The sequence below is a fragment of the Pleurodeles waltl genome, chromosome 6 (genome assembly GCF_031143425.1).
Source record: "Pleurodeles waltl isolate 20211129_DDA chromosome 6, aPleWal1.hap1.20221129, whole genome shotgun sequence".
NCBI lineage: Eukaryota > Metazoa > Chordata > Amphibia > Caudata > Salamandridae > Pleurodeles > Pleurodeles waltl.
This window is the reverse complement of record NC_090445.1, coordinates 1379005590-1379027821: the sequence shown is the minus strand read 5'-3', so window position 1 is coordinate 1379027821 and position 22232 is coordinate 1379005590. Positions and strand designations below refer to the sequence as shown.

General features: G+C 44.2%; 1 protein-coding gene and 1 long non-coding RNA gene across 5 annotated transcripts in view; one reads left to right on the top strand and one right to left on the bottom strand.

Moving 5' to 3' along the window:
* The window catches only part of LOC138300861 (uncharacterized), a 223784-nt gene that overhangs the window by 58041 nt on the left and 143511 nt on the right, over positions 1 to 22232 (top strand). The gene's annotated exons all lie outside the window — the stretch shown is intronic.
* The window catches only part of ATP13A2 (ATPase cation transporting 13A2), a 671851-nt gene that overhangs the window by 634461 nt on the left and 15158 nt on the right, over positions 1 to 22232 (bottom strand). For 3 of the 4 annotated variants that reach the window (XM_069240690.1, XM_069240693.1, XM_069240692.1), the window contains exon 2: positions 19404 to 19484. The exons of the other annotated variant lie outside the window; for it this stretch is intronic. The gene's annotated coding sequence lies outside the window, so the exon portion shown is untranslated. The remainder of the gene's footprint in view (positions 1 to 19403; positions 19485 to 22232) is intronic. 4 annotated transcript variants of the gene reach the window in all.

Sequence of the window (22232 nt, the reverse complement as noted above, 5' to 3'; positions counted from 1 at the left end):
GTAGATTCACCCCGCCGGCAAAAATGTCCTACCACCCACCGTTCCCCTTGGTCTCCCAAGTAAAATGATACCTCACTTGTGTGGGTTCCCAAAGCAGAGTCAGCCTAAAAACTTATTTAAAAAATTGTGCTTATCAACTTGCTGTGATATCCCCTCAATCTCTACACGGTTTTGGCCCTTCCCTGTCGCAAGCACTTCTGCCACCCACACAAGTGAGGTATCATTTTTATCAGGAGACCGAGGGGAACGCTGGGTGAAATGAAATTTGTGCCGGCGTGGTGAACTACACAGAAAAGTGAGCGCAATGTGCTTTTTTTTTTTTTTTTGCTCAATTTAAAGTTAGCAGGGGATTCTGGGTAAGAAAACGTTGGGGGATCCATGCAAGCCACACCTCCCTGGACTCCACCGGGTTTCTAGTTTTCAAAAATGTATGGATTTGGTAGGTTTCCCTAGATGACCGCCACACCGGGGACCAAAAACGCAGGTGCCCCCACCCTTGCAAAAATGGGTAGTTTTGCAATAGATAACTCTGATGTGTCCATAACGCGTTTTGGGGCATTTCTTGTTGCGGGCATTAGGCCTACCCACAATTGTGAGGTATAATTTCTGTCGGGAGACTTGGGGGAATGCTGGGTGGAAGGAAGTCTGTGGTTCCCCTCAGATTCCAGAACTTTGCAACACAAAATGTGAGGAAAAGGTGTTTGTTAAGCCCAATTTTTAGATTTTCAAAGGCTTCTGGGTGGCAGAAATCAGTGAGAACCCCACAAGTCACCCGCATCCCGTAATCCCTTAGGTGCGTACGCTCCAAAAATTCACAGGTTTGGGAGGTTTTCCTAGGTGCCGGCTGAGCTAGAGACCAGAATCCACAGCTAGGCACTTTAAAAAAAAAAAAAAAGAAGCCCGTTTTCTTTGGGAAAATGTGATGTGTCCATGTTGTGTTTTGGGGCATTTCCGGTCGCGGGCACTAGGCCCTACCCACACAAGTGAGGTACCATTTTTATCGGAAGACTTGGGGGGAACACAGAATAGAAGAACAAGTGTTATTGCCAATTGTCTTTTACTACATAGCTGCCTTCCAAATGTAAGATAGTGTGTAAGAAAGAAGTCATTTTGATAAATGCCTTGTAATGCACATGCTAATATGGAGACCCCAGAATTCAGAGATGTATGAATAACCACTGCTTCTAAACTCCTTATCTCGTCCCCATTTTGGAAATAAAGGTTTTCTTGATACCTAATTTTCACTCTTTATATTTTACCAAATGATTTGATGTATACCTGGTATACAAAGAAAACCCACTGCAAGGTGCAGCTCATTTATCGGCTCTGGGTACCTTAGGTTATTAAAGAACCTACAAACCCTAAATATGTCACGACTCACGTGCTGCTTGCGCCTGGAGTTTGCAGATCTTGAGGTGTGGATCTTGAGGGTTCGACTTTGTCCCAAAAAGGGGCGACTCTTTCTGGTAGCCACGGTGCTGTAGGCGAGGAAACGCCAAGGACAGACCGTGACCGTGAGAAAGTAGCGCCAGAGGGAAAAAACCCCTTCAGAAGAAGAGGAAAAAACCTCCCAGAAGATTCGCAGGGGATTCCTGGAACAAGAACAGAGGAACAGGAATCAAAGGAACTGACGTAACACAGAAATGGCGAAATCCAGAGCCAAGGGCTAGGAAATCAGGAGCGAGGACACTAACTGAAACAGAGAGTGTTGCAGCGCAAAGAGGGAAAGAAAAAACACCCTTAAATACCATAAAACAGGAAGTGACCCACAGGAAGAAAAAGGACACCATCTTGCATAGGGAAAAGTAGATAGAATAGACTGGAGCAGAAACCATAGAGAATAGGGAAGGAGGAATGCTGGGAAGACAGAGGTAACCTGGGAAGGGGAAAGACATAAAGGACAGAGGAGAAAACAGACCCAAAAAGAAAGAAAGACAGAAAAGAAGAAAGAGGAGTCCCCAGACAGGTAAGAGGGGTCAGGAGACCCCAACAAGACGGAGGGAGAGCGCAGCGCGAGGCCCCTAGTAAGTCCTGGGGCCTCGCAAGGTGCAAGAAAGGCTCGGGGCGCGCCGCGTCTTAGAGACGCGAAGCGCGGCCCGAGCCGAACGCGCGGCTTGTGCCGAACGCTCGGCTCGCGCCGCGCGGTGCGGCGCGACAGTAGGCCCCCCTCCCGAAGGCCCTGGTTTGAAAGGAAATAAACGGTGAAAGCGCTGAGTCAGAAGAGGAGCATGAACAGAAGATGCATCTTCCCAAGAACACTCACTGAGAGGATAACCCTTCCAATGAATCAGATACTGCAGACGGGTGTGAAAAAGACGAGAGTCACAAATCTCCTGAACCTCATATTCAGGAACATCATCCACTAAGACAGGAGGAGGACAGGAAAACTGACGGGAGTACGGATCTGGTACATAAGGTTTGAGTTGGGAGACATGGAAGACTGGATGAATCTTCCATGTGTGAGGCAAGTGAAGACGGACAGTGACGGGATTAAGCAACTGGAGAATACGGAAAGGCCCGTAATAGCGAGGTGTGAATTTGTTCTGAGAAAGACGTGAGGGTAAGAATTTAGAAGAAAGCCAAACTTTATCCTGTGGAAGGTAGTCCGGAGTTGCCCTACGTTTCTTGTCTGCTACTTTCTTCATATATCTCTTGGTGTGTAAGAGATTAGAACGAATCAGTCTATGGATTTGTAGAAGACGTTTGGAAAAATGAGTAATAGCGGGTAAGGGAGTGGGAGACAGAGAAGAAGTAGGAAAAGAGGTAGGATGAAAACCATAAGAACAGAAAAAAGGAGTGGTCTTGGAGGCACTATGGACTGAGTTATTATAAGAGAACTCAGCGATAGGGAGATAAGTGTTCCAGTTGCTTTGAGTTGAGTTGCAAAAACAACGAAGGTATTGTTCTAAGCCCTGGTTCAGACGCTCGGTCTGTCCATTGGTCTGGGGATGGAAGCCCGATGACAGAGCTCTATCGATGTTTAGTGTCTTACAAAAATACCTCCAGAACCGGGAAATGTACTGAGGACCTCTATCAGATATAAGAGTATGAGGGAGTCCATGAAGACGGAAGATATGTTCAATGAATATCTGGCTTAATTCTTGGGATGTAGGTAGTTTTTTCAAGGCAGTGAAGTGAGCCATCTTAGTAAAAGAGTCCACAGTGACCATGATTACTCGGTTTCCTGCTGAGAGTGGTAACGAACACATGAAATCGGTGGAGATGGTGTGCCATGGAGTTGGCGGAACCGGCAAGGGCTGTAGTAAACCCGCAGGCCTGGTTCGGGGAATCTTGACTTGAGCGCATGTGGGACAAGCCTGAACGTATGTTTCAATGTCTTTTTTCCAAGTAGGCCACCAGAAAAATCGGGATAACAGTTCTTGCGTGGCCTTGATGCCTCTATGACCAGCAACCGGTGAATCATGACACATTTGTAATGCCTTTTCTCTCACTCTGTTAGTGGGGATGAATAACAGATCGTGATAATAATAGTATCCTTGTCTCTTATGTAAAAGAGGCCTTAAGTCCTCTATTTCATCATCAGATAGATTGGGGTACTCCAGTTGTACCTCCTCCAGAAAAGACTGGGCTACCCCAATGATCTTACTAGGTTCCAGTAGGGGTTGAGCTGGGACAGGAGTACAATCTGGATAACGACGTGATAGAGCATCAGCCAGAATGTTTTGGGAGCCAGGAATATATGTAATGCAGAAATCATACTGGCTGAAGAAGAAGGCCCAACGAGCTTGACGACTATTTTGGCATACGAAATTTCGTAAACATTGTAAGTTTCGATGGTCTGTTCTCACTTCAAAAGGTTCCTTGGAACCCATCAGAAACTGCCTCCATTCAATACAAGCTGTTTTCAGAGCCAACAATTCTCTTTCCAATACTGAGTAATGTTGTTCTGCAATAGAGAGTATATGAGATAAATAGAAAACAGGATGTTCAAGACCATCGTCTTCTTGTTGTTGGAGTAGAACGGCACCAATGGCTTTTTCAGAAGCATCGGTGACGACAATAAATCGTTTGTTGGTATCTGGATGTCTTAAGATAGGAGCTTGTGTAAATGCCTTCTTTAATTCTTGAAAAGCTGTTTCAGCAGTTTTAGTCCAGACAAACCCTTTAATAAGATTTTCCTTCTTTAAAGTGTGAGTTATGTGGCTAGTTTGTTTAGCAAAGTCTGCGATGAATTGTCGATAGAAGTTCGCCAATCCTAGAAAGCATTGTGTTTCTTTAATGGAGGATGGAGAAGGCCAATCTAGGATAGCTTGCACCTTTTCTTGATCCATGGCTACTCCGGTGGTACTTAAATGATATCCTAGATATTTGACTTCTGTCTGGTCAAACTCACACTTTTCGGGTTTGCAAAACAGTTGATGTGCCCGGAGTCGTTGAAGAACTTGTTTAACATGGGAAGAATGGAGTTTGGGATTTCTGGAATAAATAAGAATATCATCAAGGTAGATTACAACTGTCTGATTCAGGAGATCCGAGAATACTGAGTCCATAAATCTCTGAAAAATTGCCGGGGCATTAGTAAGACCGAAAGGCATTACCCTGTATTCAAAATGACCAAATGGAGTCCTAAAGGCCGTTTTCCACTCATCTCCTTCTTTAATGCGTAAGAGGTGATAGGCTCCCCGTAGATCTAGTTTGGTAAACCGTTGAGCCCCTCTGACTGCCTCTAAAATGTCCCTTATGAGAGGCAAAGGATAACGATCTTTAATAGTTATTTTATTCAGGCCTCGAAAATCCAGGCAAGGGCGAAGGTCCTTTGTCTTCTTGGGTACGAAAAAGAGAGGAGCCCCAGCCGGAGAAGACGATGGAACAATAAGCCCACTTTGAATATTTTCATCCAAATACTCCTTTAGTACTTCCTTTTCAGTTTCCGTGAGGGAATACATCCTGCCAAAAGGAACGATAGTGCCAGGTTCCAAGGGAATAGCACAATCGTAATCTCGATGTGGAGGTAACACAGGTTTGGAAGGTTTTTGGAAGACATCTTGAAATTCCAAATAGTGTTCAGGAACTCCTTGGACTGTATTTATGGTCGAACCGGTGGTGCCCTCCGTGATAATTGACCTCTTAGGCGACCAATACTTGTCTGAAGCAAAACAGTGCTCGTGACAGAACTGTGAAGACAAGGAAACCGTCCGGGTAGCCCAGTTCACATATGGATTATGTCTGATGAACCACGGGATTCCAAGAATGATGGTATGGTTGGGGGAAGTTATAAGATCAAAGGAAATGTGTTCCTGATGGTTACTGATCTGTAGATTTAGCATCAGGGTAGTTGTATCTACTGGACCCGATGATATCAAAGATCCATCCACCGTGTGAACTTGTTCTGGAACCTCCTTAGGTTGTATAGGAACTTGTTGAGTGGTGGCCCACTTCTTATCCATATAAATGCCACTAGCTCCACAATCTAGTAGTGCCATAGTCTTCTCTAGACGGCCATCAGGTAATTGTAACATTACTGGTAAAGTGAACAAGGATGTGGTATTGTCGTTGAAAGAACTGATGGAAGGTATGGCTGCTAATCCCGTCCCCTCCCTTCTTACAGAGGACGGGAAGCGGCGTTTCCCGATGGCCTTGATGGACGTACTGGACAGGTACGCAGTATGTGGCCGGCAGATCCGCAGTATAAACACAACCCCTTCTTTCGTCTTTCTTCTCGTTCGCTAGGGGAGAGAGGGCCTCGAGTTGTATCCACCTGCATGGGTTCTCCTTCGGTGTCTCTGACAGGAGGGCGAGGTTCCTCAGAACGATGTGGAAAAACTCGTGAGGTGCTTGGTTGAAAAGACCCTCTGCTTTTTCTCTTCTCTGCTCTCCGTTCCTGAAGGCGATACTCGATGGAGAGGGCTTGATCCATCAGGCCACGAAGATCCTCCACTCTGGTGGAATGTACTAGTTCGTCTTTGATCTCTTCTTTGAGTCCTCTACGAAACAAAGTCACCAAAGTACGTTCCACCCAGGTGGTCTCTGCCGCTAGTTGACGAAAGCGTGTAATGTATTGAAGGACTTCTTGTGAACCTTGATGAATATCGCATAAGGCCTCTTCTGCTGAAGCCTCCAATCCCGGGCGACTAAACATCAGCTTGAAACGGTTCACAAAGGCAGAATAGTCCGACAATACCGGATCGTTAGATGATACCATCGGGGTTGCCCAGGCCAAGGCAGGACCAGATAGGGCACTGATGAGATAACCCACCTTTGTTCTGTCATGGGAGAATTGGGTGGGTCGGAAGGCAAAGTACACTGTCAAGGAGTCAAGGAACTCTCGCAGCTTGGTTGGTTCACCCGAAAAACGATGGGTAGAGGCGGAGAGCGTCGGGACATCACCACTACGGAAGGCCAAGGCCTGTCGCAACGCAGCATTCTCACTGCGTAGTTGCTGTAATTCTTGAGCTTGTTGCTGAATTGTAGTTAGCAGAGCTTGATCCGGATCCGCAGCAGCTACCACAGTGTCTTCCATGGTGTTAGAAGACGTCGGGATGGTTAGGCGCTGCAATCTGTCACGACTCACGTGCTGCTTGCGCCTGGAGTTTGCAGATCTTGAGGTGTGGATCTTGAGGGTTCGACTTTGTCCCAAAAAGGGGCGACTCTTTCTGGTAGCCACGGTGCTGTAGGCGAGGAAACGCCAAGGACAGACCGTGACCGTGAGAAAGTAGCGCCAGAGGGAAAAAACCCCTTCAGAAGAAGAGGAAAAAACCTCCCAGAAGATTCGCAGGGGATTCCTGGAACAAGAACAGAGGAACAGGAATCAAAGGAACTGACGTAACACAGAAATGGCGAAATCCAGAGCCAAGGGCTAGGAAATCAGGAGCGAGGACACTAACTGAAACAGAGAGTGTTGCAGCGCAAAGAGGGAAAGAAAAAACACCCTTAAATACCATAAAACAGGAAGTGACCCACAGGAAGAAAAAGGACACCATCTTGCATAGGGAAAAGTAGATAGAATAGACTGGAGCAGAAACCATAGAGAATAGGGAAGGAGGAATGCTGGGAAGACAGAGGTAACCTGGGAAGGGGAAAGACATAAAGGACAGAGGAGAAAACAGACCCAAAAAGAAAGAAAGACAGAAAAGAAGAAAGAGGAGTCCCCAGACAGGTAAGAGGGGTCAGGAGACCCCAACAAGACGGAGGGAGAGCGCAGCGCGAGGCCCCTAGTAAGTCCTGGGGCCTCGCAAGGTGCAAGAAAGGCTCGGGGCGCGCCGCGTCTTAGAGACGCGAAGCGCGGCCCGAGCCGAACGCGCGGCTTGTGCCGAACGCTCGGCTCGCGCCGCGCGGTGCGGCGCGACAAAATATCCCTGCAACCAGAAGAATCCAGCAGAGGTAACAGTTTATTGCTTTCACAAATATGCCATAGCTGGAAAAACTTACAGAAGATAACGTAGACCGAAATAAATGGCTATTTTTCTCAACTCAATGTCAGTATTTTTCTATGTCAACTGTTACTTTCTATCGGAAAACTTTGAAGGATCTACACAAATGACCCCTTGCTGAATTCAGAATGTTGTCTACTTTACGGAAATGTTTAGCTGTCTGGGATCCACCATTGATTTCACATCCATTTCTGTCACTAACTGGAAGGAGGCTGAAAGCACACACAAAAAAAAAAAAAAAAACAAAGGAAAAATGTGGTAAATCCCAGTAAAATGCGAAAAAAGATGAAAATGTGTTTTTCTGATTCAAGTCTCCCTGTTCCTGAAAGCTGGGAAGATTATGATTTTAGCACCACAAACCCTTTGTTGGTGCCATTCTCTGGGGGAAAAACAGATGCTGTCTTCTGCAGCTCTTTTTTCCCCCATTAAAAAAAATTGCTGTATTTTGGCTAATTTCTTGGTCTCTTCGAGGGAAACCCACAAACTCTGGTTATCTTTAGAATACCCAGAATGCTGGGAAAAAAGGACGCTAATTTGGTGTGGACAGCTTATGTGGCCAAAAAGTTATGAGGGTCTAAGCGCAAACTACCCCAAATAGTCCAAAAACGGATTGGCGGGGGGGGGGGGGGGAAGAGAAGGACTGGCAGTGAAGGGGTTATTAATCAAGCAATAAACATTACTTACTTAGTGGGTAGTTTGCTTACTGAGATTAAAACTTGTAAATATGTGCATCCAGTTTCTCAGAACAGTAAAAAACAAAGACTGCTTAATATAGATAGTAAAGGCCCTGCTACCAAAATCTGTGAATTGTCTGAAGTTGTTTGTCTACTGTGCCAAGCAAACTAATCAACAATGTTTGATCTTACCTGCCTAAGCTGGCAGGGAGAATAGACCGCAGTATAAATAATGATAGGAAATGTGCAGTTTCAAGACTGATCTAGGGGAAAAAGTAATAAAAGAGCAGCTCAGCAAACGCTGAGTCATTCTTGTTAAATAGAGCTTGAATGACCAGATGACACATTTGCGCAGATCATCCAGGAGGGGAGGAGGGGAGGGGAGGGGTGGACCTACTGCAGATATATCAAGTTGTGGAAACAAAATCCCACTACAACCGAACCACAATCCACTTGTGGCCCAATACTTAGGTGTATAAATTAAAATGGCTAAACTGTTGGGAATTCACAGAAGGCAGCGTTTGTGCCTCAAAGATGGATGCACCTTGTGTGCTTTCCCCATACCTCAGAGTGGAGCTCTGGGGTCTCAATCCATTGACTAGGGAGAACCCTCACTGGGCTTCCAAGACTGCCAAAGTCCTCCAAGGGAAAAACACCACAAACGTCAGCACAGTAAACAAAAGAACAGGGAGCCATGGCTCTCAACAGTCATGCAAAGGACTTTCCAACTGAATATCGTCAAAGCAGGGGCCATCCGCCTATCATGTGTGGGCATGATACAGGCTATGTGTGGCCACTGCCCTGTATCCCCAACCTGTTGGATACTGACACTTCATCTCAGCCTAGGTGACTGGCAGTGGGGGTAGTGCAATTCTAGTCCACTTTCACAGTTCTTTCAAATTGAGGACTGGATGGGGTGGACTACTCTACTAGCTCTCCCCTATGAACGTCCATCTAATCTGCCATAACGGGTTCCTAGCCTGCCCCTATGTATAGGTAAAACACGTTGTGTGTGGGTGTTTCAGAGTAATAAGGGTGAAATGTGCCATCATACCCAGGATACACGGTTCTCCTGGAGGCAGCCTTTGCCCAGGGCGGACATTGCTCCCTACAATTCTTCTTTATCCAAGATCTCTTTCATAAAACAACATTACCAACTTGTTCGGTGGGGGCACTGCAAAAGTCATTAAATTTTTTCGGAGCAGGTTTCCCTTTCCCTACCAAAATTGACCCTTCCATTTCTTTATCTGTTGTAGCTATCGCCAAGCAACAGTAGACTTTTAATGCACTTTCTCTGAGGCCAGTCTGCATCAGCACCTTGACTGGTTTGGAAACCCACAATAACGGGAGGACAAACAGAGATATACAGTCCTCTGGGATTTACAGAAGTGCTTACATTTTAATTTAGAAAAGGCAGTACTTTGTTTGGCGCAGGCTTTCAACACGTGGCTCCATGGTGGTGTAAACACCGGGCCTTTGGTCCGAAGGTTGTACACCACATGGAAAACTTCTTGCCCAGAGATACTAAATGGGGCTCAACCTTAAGTTTTAGTGCAATACCGCTGGCATAGTATTTTCCACCTCCAAACTAACTTTGACGAACCTTTTACCCATCGCCACACTGTGCCCGTGTTACATCTTGTTCAGCTGAATGCTGACAATGTTCTGCTCCACTCCTGGTTGGGATTTGATTACAGAGACTTGGGACTGCACAAAAGATACACAAGAATGGGCCACAGTCGCATTAAAATCATTAGTGAAGGCTCGCCTGATTGATTAGTCGTTTTTGTGGTTTTCGGAGCCGTTAGTTAGTTCAGATCTGTCTGGGTTGTACGAATAACCAATCACCTCTTGGCTGTTGGTAAGTCTGAGCACCTTGCTCAACTTTCTTTCTTCTTGCAGTTCCAATCCCTTTAAGGTCTTCATAGACTGAGCCACCTGACATATACGGCACTGGAGGATCATATTATGCGGCAAGGTTAGGTAATTTTTTTTTATTGATTTGATACATTTCTAAAGAGTGCGAATACCCAAATGTTAGTCGAGTGCCGAAGTCATGACTTCCCTAAGAAGTAATCAGTCAAGTCTTTAGGCACTTGCTTTAGTTATACAGATTGATTTCACACTTTAGTTTTTAAAGTAAAGAATTCCAGCACAATGCTGAATGAACGCCAACAGATATAACCCATGGGCACAATTCTTTTATGTTGCACGATTTGTAGCAGATACGTCAATAAGGATCAGAGAGCCCTGTTAAGAAGATACCAGGAAAACAATTACTTATACATGCTGGGATCGGGCCGTGCAACACTTTAAAACAAATAAATATAAAGGCCTTTAAGAATAATACACTTCTCAACTGGAAGCCAGTCTACTGATCTCAAATACCCTGAAATCTGAGCACGAATTGGTAATGCAAGAAGCAAATCAGCTGTACAGTTCCAAACGATATGAAGGCAGTTCAGTGTGTATGCTAGTAAATCAAGAAAAAAATGGTTTAGCATAAGCCATTCAGGCTCCTACAAGTACTTGTATGATTTGGAAAGGTGTCGATTTGGGGATAAAGGGAAGGGTTTTTCTTAAATTTGTATACAGTGAAAGTAAGGGGCATAAACTTTTTCAACATGGGGAGAAAATGAAAGATGCTCTACAAAGTTGGTTACTAATGTGTGCATGGCCTCAAACAGTGTCGGGCACTGGCTGAGCTTGCGAGGCCACCATTCACAAGTCATGCAAGAACGGGGGAAATCCCCTCCCTAGTATCAGTACTGGTGTTGTTTTTTCCTGAATTAAGTGTTTGGAAATGGACTGTCTAGTCATGCAACGTACAAGTTTAACAAACTAGGTTTAGAAGTTAACCTTTGTGGTATTCTGCAAGTCAATTTTAGTGGGGGTTTTCTAATGGGCATAAAAACTGCTCGACTCAGACTCCGTGAGGAAGGAATGCACCCAAAGCAAAGCAGTCACTCCAACATCAGGTCTCGCCAGCCTGTCTGTCAGAATGGAGTGACAGACTACATCAAAGGGGGAAGAGAGATATCGGAGGGTAAGGGCAGCCACACCTCTCTGCTGCATTAAAAGGCAATTTGTGCAGCACAACACAGCGCATTCTCTGGCAAAATAATTTCGTTATTTTGTCATTTCAACAGACCGTATTGTCTAGGCCAGTGTTTCACCAAAATTAGTACTAGTTTAACATCCAAACACAGCAATCAGCATCTGAAAGGTGACCAGTTACCATATGAAATCATCACGCCACTGCAGTAGTGCATGTAGCACTTTCTGGTAGCAATATGTTTTTTTAAACTACAAATTAGGCAACAGATGGGTGATAATGTGGTAGGTTTGTTAATTCCATAACTATTCAGATAACACTTCTGCCAAAGTGGCCAAGATTAGTGTGACTTCTAAAATCTGCTGGCTATCAACCTAGGACTGCCTTCATGCTGTGGCATTGGTTTCATCAGGTCTCAAGATTAAGGGAGACTTACAACCGCAGTCATTTGCCCATTATTTAGGGTGGCAGTAGATTGATTGGGGGGGGGGGGGTGTAATTCATATTCGCATGGTTTACAGTTTCCATTTAAAAAAGTGTAACGTGTCAACCCTGCTTGGTTAATGCACAACCCCCTGTGTCGTGTTTGTGCCGTGTTTGGTTGGACACATCCAATAAAGATGGAGGATTCATTTTTTTTACCCTCGACTTCTCCCTTCCTGTGTCAATTCTTCTTTAGTCCCTGGCCACACTAGCCTACTGACTCACAGCAATATACTTGTTCCAGGATAAATACTATCTCACATCTGTCCACATTTGCCAGCAGTACTTTTTATTTACTTTCTTCATCACACCACCATACAATAAACATCCCACAGACATGAGCAAAGACAGAATCGTGGGGTGTGAAAAGTCTTAAAAGACTTTTCACTTTCAAACATTCTGCCCTCTGACTCTGCGACTCTCTCTCTGCCCTTGTATAGCTAAGGCACTCTTCTAACTCTTAGATGTTGGCTTACAGGGTGAATCCTCTCATCTGAGCAGTGCTTATTGGCACTCCCGCCATTTAACTCATTATCTATACAATTAAAAGCTGCTCCTACTCCATCACACTCCATAGCTAATTTAATTGTTTGCTTAATATGATGGAAACAGAGTTAAGGAATAAGGGATACTCGAGGCCAACAAAATGCTTGTGTGCTAGAAGATATGCCAACCACAGACACATACTCAGTAATACAGTAATGGTGCTAGCAGCAATAAGTACTGCAGTGACACTCCCTTACTCACTAAAGGCCCTACACCAGCAGCCAGGTTGAGCAAGGGCAGGAGCAACACAGACAATCGTGGCCAACATACGTGTCGGAACTGTTCAGCGCTCTCCAGGCCGAAGTCAAAAGAAGCAGAAGTGAAACAATCAGCTTCAAGAGATTTCTGGGAAGCTGCAAGTATATTCAACGTGATGTTTTAACAGCAGCACCTGATCTGCGAAAATGGTTGTGAAACTGGAACTGCGAAAAGTAAAAAATAATAATAAAAAAACATAACTCGATTCCTCATCAGTGGCAGATTTGTGAACTATCCCCATAAGAGTGATCGAGGGTGATCAGGGTGAGGAGGGAACGTGTGTTGTATTGTATTGTATTGTATAAGTAAAGAACGCACTGTCTTATAAAGTGTTTACCCCGTGCTTGAATTGCAAGAAGGAAGCGCTTGACTTGGAATGGGGCATTTAACTAAACAATCAATCAATCAGCGGATTTGTAAAGTGCACTACTCACCTGTGAGGGTTTCAAGGCACAACAATCAAACATACTTACCTGCTATACCACACATTATCCTACTAAGCTTTCTCACTCTTGTGTGACCATTATCAAGAGTAAAGTTAAGGTCAGCACCATTAAAAAATATATATGCTCAGTCCCCCACCTGATGCCAGGGTCACCAAGAGTTTGGCACAGTCAGCAATTTTGGGGAATGGATTCTAGACATCTTTGAAGGAGTCACTGTCAGTCAAGGAGATAAGTAACTGTGGGACCTCACCCACTAACTGAAGTTGCCTTACTACCTTTAGTAGGCCGTAACTTCCAAATGGGAACAGATAACCAGTTCCTGTATGGTATCTTTGGAATTGTGATGAAAATCCTGCCTCTAGGTGAAGTCGGATTTTTATTTACAATTTTAAAAATGCCACTTTTAGAAAGTTGGCATTTTCGAACCTTAGCCATTTACAGCATGCAGGCTGTCTCTGGGTCACATGACTGGGTGTGACTGAACGTCGGGCTTTGTGCATTCCTCCTAGACAGCCACACAAAATAGAGAGAACAGGTGTGCCTGGATGCAGTGGCGTAGCGTGGGGGGTACAGGGGGGGCCGGCTGCACCGGGCGCAACATCTGGGGGGGGGGGCGCGCTCGCACTCGCAGCTCTCTGCCCCTGCCTGGCTCACTCACGCAAATTACTTGCCTTGCCCCGGGTGCTGACAACCCACGCTACGCCACTGCCTGGATGGGCCATTATTGGCAGGCTGTGGAGGGGGAGCTAAGCACAGGCCTACTTACACTTGATTAGGCTATGTCCTGCCTCCACACAATGGGCTGCATACCCCCTGTAGTTAGTCTGAAGCCGGAGCAGGGGAGGCAAGAAACCTGTGCACTTCAAAGGGAAACCTCTAGAACCTTCTCCCACTTCAAAGAAGGCATCTGACCTGGTATAAATACTGGACTTCTGAGGCAAACTCCTCCGTACACTCCAGTACCTGTGGACACTGCCAGGAAGAAGGACTACTGTGCTGCTGAAAGAAACACTATTCTGAATGACTGCTGCCCTGATGTGCTGACCTGCAGACTGCTCCCCTCTGGTCTCGGTGAGAAGAACTGGGCCTCCATCTGCTGAACCCAGGACCCCAGGGTGACTTCAAAGGCTAGGTTGCTGGCCTCCTGACAACAGCCTCAGGGACAGAAGGCTCAAACAACCTTGAACCCAGCACCTGGACCCTGCCAAGTGGTGCAAGCCCAGTCCTGGATCCTCAGAAGTGGGCCTGAGAGTACTCTGTCAGCCGATCTATGGATCTAGCACAGCCAAAGCATTTCCTCTTCTGAGTGGAGCAACCCAAGAAGAACTGGCACAACGCCTCAGCTGCGAGGATTCTTCCAGCGCAAGGACTCAGCTTTGACCTCGCAGCCTGCACTGGAACCACCGCAGTGCGATTAATTCCCAAAGCAGGTACTCGCATTGCAATCCTCTCGGCGATGGCAGCCTTGACAATAATACAGTTTCTTGTATCGCAGCCTCACAGCCCCTCGGAACAAAAATTGCCTCAACTGTATGATACAACCTGGATACCAGACTTCATATCGCTCCGCAACCAGGATTTCAGAAACTCTTGGTCGGCAGGCCTAACTGGGTCCCAGTAGCTGGGCAGCACTCCATCATGGTCTGCCTGAACCTGTGACTTTGTACCGGTCCAGCGCAATCAGATTCCCACATTCAGCGATTTGAGCTTTTGGGTGATTTTTTCACCTAACTCTTTGGAACTGCCTATCTCCTATTCTACTGATTGTGTTTTTGTTGTTTTGGCATTGTTTTATTTATTAAATTTTACCTTATTTTTCAAAAATTGCATGTGATTTTTTTGCGGTGCATTTCACTTTAATTGTTTGAAGTGCTGCAAAAATACTTTAAAATTGCCTAGAAGTTAGGTCTGAGTGCTCTATACCAAGCTACTAGAGGGCTGAGCACATGTTAATGTGAGGTTTGCTTGGAACTTCACCCTAACAAAGATTGTGGTTGCTTCTTTAGTGGGGTCAACCAGTAACCCAATTTCCTACAGACGCCATCAGACTGCACATTAAGAATTGTATCAAAGTCAAAACATGGCAGCAGGTTTTTTCCGTCTATGCATCCATGATCTGGTACAACATCTCCACTTCCATCAGCACAGCCCCAATGGTACTCCATTTAAGGAAAAATTCGAAGACTTAATTGTTTAAAGGACACTATATCATAATGCTTTTGCCATACACAACAAGCTACCTTTCCATCACTCGTTGACTTCATGGTTGTCTTAAACCTTGTTGAACGCTTCAATTACTTTTGGCTTAGTTCATGTTCTAGAAATACAACATAAATAAATACACACTGCTTGCAGATTAGTTTGTCATTGAGTTCTGTGTTACTGTCTGCAGATGTGTTGTTGTGGCGAATTTCCAGTTTGCAGCAGCACTTCAGTGTGGGATGTGGCAACTTATCTAGCATGATGATGTAACACAAAAGAATAGTCTTTCATATGTGTGCTGCAGGAACTAAACAGAAAGTACCCATGCCTCACTACTGGAGAGACTTTCCCGTAAGCTGCCTGGTGCACACCAGTGGAGCAATATCAAGGGCACCCATGAGTTCAAAAGACTCCTATGTGAGGTAACCCCCACATCCTCCTCCAGTATATCTCTCCCAATACACTTTGATCTTTTGGGAAGTGCAACTAGTTCTGAACAACTGGTATATTACTAGTTGCTATTTCTGTAAAAGGCTCAAGAAAGTAGATGCATAAGACCACATAATTTCAAAGGATCATCAATTTATAAACAATGAGAACAGTTATATCAGATGTCCTCTACTGTTTTTAACAAAAGCCAATGCATCCTTTTACAACAAGCAAACATAAAGTGTGTTTAGAAACATGTCAAAGAAATTTTATATGTGACATCTCCAAACATGTTTCTATCCATTGTATGATACGCTTGATAAAATGTTGAAAGCCATGAAAAGATGCACTGTTTATCTCCCTTCCTAATCTGGCCTTTGTCCCACTTTTGACGCTCAGCCAGCGAGTCGGAATATGACCTAAAGCAGTGGTTCCCAACCTTTTGACTTCTGTGCCCCCCTACCCCCCCCCCCCCACTATCAATACTGGAACCAGGGGACCCCCACGGAATCATTTTTGGGATCCGGGGACCTCCCACTGAGTCATTACTGAAAGCTGGGGACCTACTCTGTTAAAAGTATAAAATTTTCTAAGCAGTCGCGGACTCCCTGAAGAGGCTTCACGGACCCACAGTGGTACCCGGACCACAGGTTGGAACCACTGACCTAAAGTATAATTGTGCAAATGGATAATAATCAATCTATGGAGAGTTTCACGATGGATAAACTACATGTGATAACACTTCAAAGGGAAGTGTAAGCACAGCTCATTTGGCAGAACTGAATGATACGTGGTGAGCAGTTAGCCAGAAGAATATGCTCATCAACATATTCACAATGAGAAAAAAAAGAATTGTTTTGCCCATAATTTACATTTTCAGCACAGCATGCAAATATTTTCTTTAACTTCAGACCGTGGTGTAATATTTTATTCAGCAGATGCATAGAGTCATGTCTGCATCACTAAAATATATAAGTTAAAGCTTACATGACACCAGCACTGAAACTAAAATATCTCAGCAAGAGAGGCTATCACTTAAGATTTCAAATGTAAAGAAGTACTGCTATAAACATCTAAATATTGATGCTTAGAGTCTTCATAAACATTCTTGATCATGGTGCAAGCACGTTCTTAAGTGATGCAGGAAACAATCATTGCAACTGACAAGTAGGGGAATTGACTTTAGACAACTTGAAACGGCAGTCCAATGACAGATGTGTTTTAGAACAACATCCTACATTTAAGTCACCACTATTGCAGAAAACAATTTAAAGAGAAATTGTGTGTGTTTTTAAGTAGCGAGCACAAAAGAACTTCACATACTGTGAAGCACTTTAAAGTGAAGGAGACAAAATCGAACAAGCACTGACAAAGCCAAAAGGTTTCGCCTATACCAGAGCTAAAGGCTTTGGCAATATGTTTTACCCATATTGTACACCAGAGTGGCTGCTGTTCAGCATGGCTAAAACTTAGTGGAGTGGAGTGGGGTGGGGTGGGGTAGACTTGAGTAGGGCAGATTGGTGTGGGAAAGACTGTAGTAGAGTGCAGTGAGGTAGACTGGGTGGATCAGAGTAGGGTAGATTTGAGTGGGGTAAATTGAGGTGGAGTAGATTGAGGTGGGGTAGACAGAGATAGATTGAAGTGGGATGGATTGGGGTGGAGTAGATTGGACTTAAGTGGAGTGGGGTATACTGGAGTGGAGTAGATTGTAGTGAAGTGGGGTACACTGTGGTGGAGTGGGGTAGACTGTAGCGAAACGGGGTGAGATGGAGTGGTATAGATTTGGTTAGATTGGTGTAAAGTGAAGTGTGGTAAATTGGGGGTACATTGGGGTAGACTGGATAGGAGTGGAGTGGGGTGGACTGCAGTGGTGCGGAGTAGACTGGAAATGAGTGGATGGGTAGACTGAAGTGGAGTAAATTGAGGTAAGTGATGTGGAGTGGATGGGGCGTTGAGAGGAGGGGCATGATGTGTTGTGGAGTGAGTGGTATAGAGTGGAATGCTGTGGAGTTGTGAGGAATGTCAGAGTGTCTTAGAGTGGAGTGTCATAGAATGAAGTGGTGTGACTTAGACTGGAAGGGTTGGAGAGGAGTAGAGTGATGTACATTGGAGTGGAGTAAAGTGCAGTGTCGTAGTGTGGAGTATGCATGGTAGCACACCAACATCAGAGACAATTAATTGACAATTAATTGACAATTACATTGGCATCGATATACACACACGAACAATGCGCACAAACAATAATGTGTGGAAACATTATTACCTAGAGTATTGATGTGGTTTGGTTGAATTCAAATATTTGTTTCCACCACACTTCAGAATTACAAATAAATGTGCTTCGTTTTTACTTTCCTAATTCGAAATATATTCTGAATCATCAACATAGTTCATTTTTGTTGTGTGCTAGAAAAACATATAATCCTACATCCTCTCCTCTCACATGAGTGCTCAGCAGGATTGTTACGTAAATTGCCTCAATTTGAAGTTAGAGAAAGAAAAATAAACACTAAGCTACCTTGGAAGCCAGACCCTGACATTTGACCTCTGTCTTTAAATGCACAGCAAATGTGACAAGATAAGAACAAGATTTAAAGAACCGTTTATGAAAACAGAGTCCTCAGAAGGCTACAATAAGTAAGGGGATACAGTAAACAAGGAATGCTTATAAGAAAGACGAACTCAAGTGGGACAGCCTAATGCAAAAGAGCCAGCAAACAGAAAGCAAGCAACTGATTTACAAACCACAAAGCCAATAGTAAGCAATGGGTGAAATCCATTCCGTTGGAAAATTTCAAAATGCCCACAAGAAGTCGTGAGCAAATCAGACAGCTGCGCTGTCGGGTAGGCTTCGACCTAAAAAAGGCGACTGATTGTCAAGGGAAAGCAACTCAAGACCAAAAGACAACAATGCGTCATTGACACAGCATCCAAGAACAGTAATGTTTACTAAAAAAAAAAAAAAAAACTGTAAAGAGGCCATGCAGTGTAGAGTTAAGGTGGAAGATGACCACCTATGAGTGGTACAACTGGGCAAGGTAGTAAGGGATTGGGACTGGAAGTGTCACATGGGAAGGGAATGGGAAGCGAAATGACAAAGAACACCATCAGCCGTGAAGCATTACAATTGAAAGAGTTGGAAAGGATTATAAATGTGATAGTTTCACAGTAGACACCCACCTCTGTGATAACGGTGCCCCATCAATCGCAGAAAGGAAAGACAACACCACCAAATCCCCCAGACTATCACCATGTTATTCAGAAAATAGCTTGCAAAATATTAGATCATAAATCACTCTGAAATTTGTATTTAATTTTATAATCAACTGATTAGATCATGTAACGCTTACACAGCTTCCCTGGACTTGTCAAAACACTACACTGCTGGCCAAATGTTTAATATTATAAAAAGCATTGCTATATGCATACTTCTCGCTTAAACATTTAAGAAAGCTTGTACATACCCCAGTTTGAATAAAAAAATGTAAAGCAAGTAAAACCTTGGTGGGTTGAAGACATCTTGCAACAGAAGCATTTGCGTCAGACGTGCTGTTGTATAGCACAAATTATTAAAACTACAGGCAGCCAATTCCCAGAAGAAAGTAGGTGAGCTTTATAAAAAAAACACATTTATGCTTTATTCTTACATGGATAGTCAGAACAAGAATACAGCCTCAAAAGGAGAGCATTAAAATTTGCACACACTGTGGTGTGCACCATCACCTGGTAGTTAGGGGACTAATCCTGCCTCTGACTTATTGATCCATTTACAAGGTGAAGGACAGAGAAGTGTGCAACTGTGCGATACCACATTGCTCTAGTTGTCTCTCTAGGGTATCCACAGCAAGGCAAACTGGGCCTAACAGTGGTGTACATGATACTGGTCATCAAACAGTAGAAAGGAAGTTGTAACTAGGCTTACCTTAGGATGGAATTCTGATTAATTGCTCCATGGTGCTCTGATCTCTCAGGTACATTTCAATAGTCCTTTTTCGGTGGCAGACTGGGGAGACAACATCATGGTAGCTGAATTACACTTTATTCAGGGCTTTATGTGGGATGAAAAAGTGTGGGGGCGTGTCTCAAACAAAAAGGGTAATGGCTTTTGTAGATAAGGACTTGGCTTAAACATGTAAACTAAATTCCTGTGATTTGCATAGTGTGCCAACCAACCAGTATTTTGATTCCTCTCTGAGTTTTCTCAGATTGTATTCAGACATAGAATACAACTGACATACAGCTAAAACAACCCAGGACTATTGGCTTTTTCAACAGATGTTAGCTGTTCAAGTTAAATGAGTAACAACAACAATGTTGTAAATAATTAATACTGAAAATGTTTCAATTCTCAAACTGTGAGATTCTGAATTATACATTTGTGAGGCCTGTAGGTGTAGTAGTATTCAGTGTCTCACTCACTCCATTTATGTTGACTCACTCTAAAGACATGTATGCCCACTCTCGCTCCACATCTTGTCCATCTGTATTTCTTATGCCTCATATATTTTCTCTTCAGCACCGTCCTTTCACTCACTCCTGAATGCACTTTCTCATATCATTTTCACTATACCATCCCAGAAACACACAACATGCCCAGTCACCTGTAACCTCTGCAATTTCTTTTACTTTCGCCTAGTAAATGTTTCAACAACTATGTTCCTCCTTCACACACATCTGCACAGAATCACAACTGTAACTGGAATATGTGACCATTGCTCTGTGCGCTCTACAGAGATACCAAGGATTTGATAACTTTGTATTTTGAAGGCCATTTTGACCTTCTGACAGGCACTGAGAAACTTGCACTGCCTTCAGACAACTCCAGGGCTCCCCATCCTGGCTCGTTATGTTAAATGGTTTTCTAAAGCGCTTCATTACCCAAAAGGTATCTTGGTGCTGGTTTTGACGACAGGCAATAAAGTGAAATGACCCATGGACTACTACATGTTAAACAGCCAGGTTTTCAGAAGCTTCCTGAAAGCTACTAGATTTGCTGCCTCCTTAATATGCAGCCGGGAGCGTGTTCCAAACCTTTGTGGCTCCTAGTACAAAGCTCTTACCTCCCAAAGCTGCTCGCTTCAACCCAGGGAACACTGCGATTTTAGCTGAGGCTGAGCATAGGGCCCTGCCTGGGTGTACCATTCAAAACTGTTTTGTAAGAAAGCTGGGCCAAGACCGTGAAGTGCTTTGTAGGTGATGCAGAGTGCTCTGAAAGTAATTCTTTAGCTCATGGGAAGCCATTTTTTTTATAGAACCGGCTGCCAAATGGTGTTTAGGAGTCTTAAAAGGGAGTCTGGCTGCTGCATTCTGCAATAAGTATTGGGGGGGCCCCGTGTGAAAGACTTAATTGCAGTAGTCCAGCTTTGTCATAACCAATGAGGTAACAAGTGTTTTTTGAGGTGCAATGGAATTAAAGGTATAATCTTTTTTATGGTCTTCAGAGTGAAAAGGGTTGAGACGGTCATTACATTGGCATGGTCTGTTTAGGTAAGGTTGTCATCATCAATACTTCAAGTTTGCGAGTCTTCCTCACAAGAGTCGGTAGAGAGCCCATTTCCTGCAGCCAGGAGGTCGGGATCTAACAGGAAATTTGAGCTCCAAACAGTAAGACCTCAGTCTTTCCTGAGTTGAGCTTTAGGCAGTTCTTGTCCATCCATGAGTTAACAGCCTGTATGCAATCACAGAAAGTGGACCCTGTACCCTTGACATCGTTAGCTGGGGAGGTACCATCTGGGTCTCATCTGCTTACCATGTCAGTGAAAAACTGAAGGTTTTTATCAGGTCAACCAGTGGGATGACATAAATGTTAAAAAGGGGTGGGCTGAAAGAGGAACCCTGAGGGTCCTCACACGGAAGAAAGAAGGGTGTGAGGTAGTACCACCCAGGCAGACAGTCGTCTCGTGGCCCAAGAGGAAGGATTTCAATATCACCCAGGCTAAAGCAATGATCGCAATATTTCCTAGGTTGTCCAGCCCCAGCCCATGATTAACGGTATCAAAGGCTGTCGAGAGATCGAGCAGGATAAGGGCTGCCCCTTTCCCCTGGTCGACTGCCAACCTAACCTCTTTGGTTGCCTCGATCAGTGCCATCTCCGTGCTGTGGCCTCTACTGAAGACAAATTGAGGTGAGTATAGAAGTTTGTTACAGTGATTGTACTCATGAGGCTGACAGTTCATAATCTTTTTTTTGCTACTTAAGCAGGAAGAGGTAGGCAAGAGATGATGCGATTGTTGTTTGGATCTTTGGTTTCTGGAGTATCTTTCTTTAGGAATGGAAATACTGAGGCTTTCTTCCATAGGGATGGAAAAGTGCCATATTTGAACGTAAGATGAAAGACGGTCATGAGCATTAAGGCAATGCTCTCAGCTGCTAAATTAGGCACCCTCACGGATCCTTAGGGGAACCTGACGTGGTGGAACAGAGTATTCTGAAGACATCCTCCAAAGGAGGAGGGACAAACTCACTGAAAGTCTTCTGTTATAAACAAATGAAGGTGATTCAGTTCGAAGTATACACTGCTCAAGAGGAATATGCCATACAAAAAAATACAGAAACACAACACACTAGAAATCACTAGCACTCTTAAGAAATGTAAGATTAAGTAAAACAAACAAACTAAATCCCTGACATTGAGTGCCTTAACATTTATTGCATTCATCAGAAATCAATCAATCAGTTTTTTTGCCAGTAAAGTTAAGGACATGAATAGCGGGCCTGATATGGGCCAGTTTCCATGTCTGTTTGACGTTAC